This window comes from Fukomys damarensis, unplaced genomic scaffold (assembly GCF_012274545.1).
Source record: "Fukomys damarensis isolate Sample0158 unplaced genomic scaffold, DMR_v1.0_HiC HiC_scaffold_35, whole genome shotgun sequence".
Lineage (NCBI taxonomy): Eukaryota > Metazoa > Chordata > Mammalia > Rodentia > Bathyergidae > Fukomys > Fukomys damarensis.
In genome coordinates this window covers 28,788,216-28,793,918 of record NW_022900947.1, presented here as the reverse complement: position 1 = coordinate 28,793,918, position 5,703 = coordinate 28,788,216, and positions in this window count along the sequence as shown.

Below are 5,703 nucleotides of genomic sequence, written 5' to 3'. Positions count from 1 at the left end.
TTTTTTTTTTTTTTTTTTTTTTCTGATGCCAGGCATCGAACTTAGGTCCTTGCACTTGCAAGGCAGGCGGTGGAACCACTGAGCTAAATCCCCGGCCTGGCCCAGTTCTTTTGTAGAATGCCCTGCCACTTTGGCTTCCCTGCTGTTTCTTACGATAGATTGAAGTTTTGAATTAGGGAAAAGCCCACCATAGGGTGATGCGTTCTTCCCATTGTATCACATCAGGGGAGCATAGTGGTGACATGTATCACCTAGTAATGTCCACCAGGTAAATTTAGTATTTTTTCTTTGTAATTAATAACTGTTTGAGAGGAGATACTTTAAAGACAAATATCCTGTTTACACTTAAACTTTCAGTCAGAAAGTCTACTATCTCTGATTTTGCTAGGGTTCTCATTAACAAAGTACCCCAAACTGTGTGCTAAAACAGAAATTCATTTCTTCACGGTTTCAGAGGTCAGCACCTGGAATCCAGTTATCTTCAGTGTTGGTTCCTTCTTTATTCTGAGGAAGAGTCTGGTCCAAGCCTCCTCCTGACTTCCGGTGGCTGCCAGCAGTGCTTGGCATTCCTTGATTTTCAGCTGCTTCGCCTCCAGATCTCTATCTGTCTGTGCATGGCCTCCTGCCTGTGTCTCTGTCCGCTTCTGTCCTTATAAGGTCATTGGATTCAGGGCTAATTGTAATCTGGTGTGACTTCATCTTAACTCGATTACATTTTGCCCAGATTCTGTTTCCAAAAAGGGTCACATTCATAGGTCCTGAAAGTTAGGACTTCAATATCAACCTATCTTTTGGTTACACAGTTCAGATGTCCACTACACCATCTACTGGTGGGCCTTCGCTACAGCAGGTATTATTGTGATAGTTCTTTTGAGTCCCTGCCTTTGCTGTGGCTCCATTCTTTGCCTTTTCTCCCTCTTCCCTTTTCCCTTATTCTTCATTACTTTCTGGCATCTCAAGATGCTCCAGGCTCATCTTTTTTTATATGTTCCTCGCCATAGCCCAGGAACCAACAACAGATTAAAAGAACCTTGAGTTCTTAGACAGTGATACTCAGAAGTAAAGGATAAGAGATGTGCTCCCTGATACTGGGTGTTTCAGCTTCTAGCCCTCCTTTGTACACACACACACACACACACACACACACACACACACACACACACATACACACACATACATCTTTTGGTGTCTCTATTTTAAAAGGCCAAGATGTACTGATACCTCTGACTCTTATTCCTTGGGATTCATTTTAACCTTGCCACTTTCCTTATTCCTATGGTGAGAAAACCTGGCTCTTATTACCTATGATATTTGTGTGTATATCCAAATGTAGTGCTACAGTTTAGATCTAAAGTATCCCGCAAAACCTTATGTGCATTGAAGGTGGATTGGATCTTGGGGGAGCTATACTCACCGACTGATTCATGCAGTGATGAGTTCTATAGTTCATTTTCTTTTAGGAGAGGAAGAAATGGGCTCCTGGTAGAATGATGTGAAAAGTTGTATTCTTGTTGCTGACTCTCTCCCCACCCCTCGGTCTCACCTTGCTGGCCACCATGAGTTGAGCACCTTTTACATCACTTTGCTCCTTAGCCACTCCTGTTTCTGCCTTGGAGATAGCCAGGTAGACTAAAACCATGAGCAAAAATAAACTCCTCGATTAAGTTTGTGTCTGGTATTTTCTTCCAGCAACAAGGAAGTTCTTACCTACATATTTCTTAGCCTACGTTGAGTCTGAAAATAAACTATTTGGAAAAATATATTTAGCAATCAGAGTGTAGTGAAGGTATATACATCTTTGTGCTTTTAGCCTTCAGGTCCAGGCAGAACTCTGCTCATGACTGAGTACAGCTCTCATACCTACCCTCTTCAGGGGAGTTATGTGATCCCTTGGTAAGACAGAGTCATTTGTCTTTTCATATAATGTTTTTAAATGTAGATATACCAAACATCGCTCTTTGTAGTATCTCACTGAATTTTTATTTGGAAGTTGTGTGTGTGTGTGTGTGTGTGTGTGTGTGTGTGTGTGTGTGTGTGTGACTGGAAAAAATGACATGCTTTTTGCCCCATGATCCAGAACATAAGTACCACGGAGGACTTTAGAGATTCCTCACAGTCCCCATGTCTTTGTTGAAAGCGGTCATCCTTCTTGACACAGGCAGAATGGGTGGCAATGAGTCACTAGCTGCCATCTATCCAGCTCCTTGGGGGAGCAGGGCCACTTGGGAAGGTAGCTTGTGACACAGGCTCACCGGCTGAGCAGGCCTGGGCTACTGGTTCTGCCACTTCCTGACAGTGGTACGCTGGCCGCTCGGCGTGACTCCGCCAGAGGTACTGTCCCTGACCCTGCTGGGTCTGCTGCTGTCCTCCCTTACCTGGTCTGCTACATAGCCAGGCTGCTCCACTTCAAGCCCTTCCAGGGCCTGCTGTCCTCACAGCTGAATGCTGAGGCTTGGAGTGGGTAGTGCTTGTTGTTGAATATTTGGTTGTGATCCAAATGATGTCTTGCACATGCGGTCCCACTTGCCAGTTTTTGCATCCTCTGATCTTTAGTTTTGGAGGTCTATGTTGGTTTTTACCCAAGGATTCTGTCCTTTCCTCATTTCCCATCACTGATCTGAATGACTGTTATCAGTCTCCGTGAGGGTCCTTCACTGGGTTTACAAGCACCTGAAAGTCCACCTGGGGCCTCTTTGACCAGAAAAATCTGCCCAGGTGAATCCTTGTCCACCTGGTTTATCAGGTGTCCAGACAGGCCCGTCACCCACCTTGCATAAAGCAGCCTCTTGCCCCATCTGCTGGCCGAATGTGAACTACTTCCACCTGGTTTATCAGGTGTCCAGACAGGCCCGTCATCCACCTTGCATAAAGCAGCCTCTTGCCCCATCTGCTGGCCGAACATGTGAACTACATGGATATGGCTTGGCCATTTGTTGATGATGTCATTTTTCAGGCCCTGGTGTGATTTTTTTCCCCCTGAATACATAAATAAATAAACAAAGTTCTACCTGTAAAAATGAAGTAATATCATTAGCTACTTTATGAGAATGAACTATCCAGTTTGGGCACTGTTCAAACCCCTTTTCTGACCCTACCAGGTTATCTTTATTGCTTTTCTCATCAGATCAGTTTCTTACCTGGGGGCTTGGGTGCCTGTGGGTGCTGCCTTGGATACTGGCAAAAGTGTAACTGCATTCTGTTTCAGAGAAGTCCACACCAACTGAGTCTGTTCATGGAAGTGATGTGAATATTGGAAGCAGTTTCGTCTCAGAGAAGTAGTCCAACTTTACTGTTGAATTTGAAACCCAGCTCTGCCACTCACTCCCGTGATATTGGGGAATCTGCCTTATATTTTTGAGCCTCAATATCTTCCTCTGCAAAATGACCTGTCTCATAGAGGTTTCCAGACTGGAAAAATATACGTAAATTTATGGTGCCTGCCATAATCTTCATGTCCTCCTCTGGAAGGCACCTCCATTGAAAGTCACAGTCATTGGCTTATGTTGTAAAATAAATACCTAGGGATGAGCACTTTATAAGAAAGAGAATTTTATTTTGGTCTCTGGTTTTGCAGGCTCAAATATCCTTGGTAAGCCACATCTGGTGAAGGCATCATGCTGTGTCATATTAACATGGCAGGGGGCATCACATGGTAGGAGCATGAGACAGGGGCGGTGAGCATGTGCTGAAGAAGAAAATATCGGGCTGACTTTGTTTTATGAGAACCTTCTTCCTGGGTAACTAATGCACTCCCAGAAGACCCAATCTACTCCTAACTGAACAAATCTTTTCTCAAGTGACTCAGAAGTCTCTCAAGAAAGATAATAATCCACTTATATGGGTAGATAGCCTCCGACCTAGTTATCTCTTCAAGGTTCTCCCACCCCTCCATACTATTACACTGGAAATAAAATTTTGGCATGGGTTTCAGCCATAGTGCTTGGTAATGAGTCTGTGCACCTGTCCCTCTACAGCTGGTGAAAGTAGATGGTGAGTGGAGGCCCTGCATACCATTGTTTGTGCAGATCCTAGGGAGCATCACTGTGGACCAGAGGGGTGTGGTTGTAGGCAGATCCCAGCCAGGGCTCTGCCCTGATGCAGAGGCTCTGTCTCACCTGCCCAAGCTAAAGGCCCACCCAGAAAAGAGTTGCACAGGCGCACAAGCTTGAGCCAGAGGCCCACCATACTATCAGCCAGAGCCAAGGGCCCACCTGGAAAAGAGCTACACAGATGCAGAAGCAACAGCCAGAGTCTGTGTTACCATTGATAAGTGCACAGAGACCCCAGCCAGAAGATAGTGCAGACAACAGGAACTGGGGTGCACAACCCCTAGCCAAAGCCCCTTCCAGACAACAGTTACATAGGGACCCCAGCAAGAGGCATACCTAGATACCATCCCAAGTGTGCACAGGCCCCAGCAAGAGGCCCACCCAGACCACTGGTCAGCTCAGGGATCCAGAAGGCCACCATTCCCAGGAACTGCTGTACAGGTGAGCAGCAGAGAAAAGGCTGCCTGGTGGCTTGCTGAGAATTGAAGACCACTGGGTAAACAAAAAGTCACCTCAACAAAGGCACAGCAGACTGCATCTGTTGAAATGAGAAGACAGGTAAATAAGTCTCAAAACCACACTTCCAGATCACCTAAGATAAATGCAAAAGGCAATGAGATGGAACAATCTGATACTCAACTACCTGGACTCTCTGAACTGGTAACAATAGAGGACTTGGAAAAAATGAAATCAGAAATAATTTCTCAGATAACAGCAAAGATTGTGTCCACAGTAGAAGACATGATTAATAAGTCTAGAGCAGACACAGATTAAAAAAAAAAATAGAGTTGAGGAACATGATGGAATTCCAATATAGGAAACAAATGGAATCCATAAAACAGATGAAAACATTTCCAGGAGAGTAAAAACTCCATTGAAAGTTTACAGAAGAATGAGCCAATGTGAGGACAGAATTTCAGATATAGAAGAAAGGATTGCAATTAGTGACCAGGAAAAGAAAAATTTCTTAAAAATAGTAAGGAACCATGATAAATCAATCCAGCAGCTGATAGACAATACAAAGAATAACACAAGACTGATCACAGTCAATGAAGAAACAGGAGAGACTGCACACAACATTAAAAAAAAAAAAACTGTTCAAAGAATTAATGGCAGAAAACTTCCCAAATAGGGGAGAGGAACTTGACATACAGATAAGTGAGGCATATAGGACTCCAAATAGCCATGATTAAAACAAACAAACAAACAAAACAAAACAAAACAAAAAACTAACCATAGGCATAGGCATATAATAGTTAAAATTCCAGAAATCCATCAGAAGAACAAATTGTACAAGCAGTTAAAGAAAAGAGGCAAATCACATATGAAGGAAATCCCATCAGAATCACAGCAGACTTCTCAACACAAACCCTCAAGGGAAGAGCTTGGAGTGATGTATTTCAAGCCCTAAAGGAAAACAGCCTCCAACCCACATTGATGTACCCTAGAAAACTATCTTCAAAACTGATCGAGCAATAAGATATTTTCATGACAAAGAGCACCTGAGGAATTTCATGAATACCAAACCATCACTCCAAAAAATTTTAAACGGTATCCTAGGAAAAGACAATGAGGATCAGAACCCCAGGAAGACCAGCATAATGAATCTATCAGGCATGATGAGAAATTAAATGCAAAGCAGGAGAATCCAACA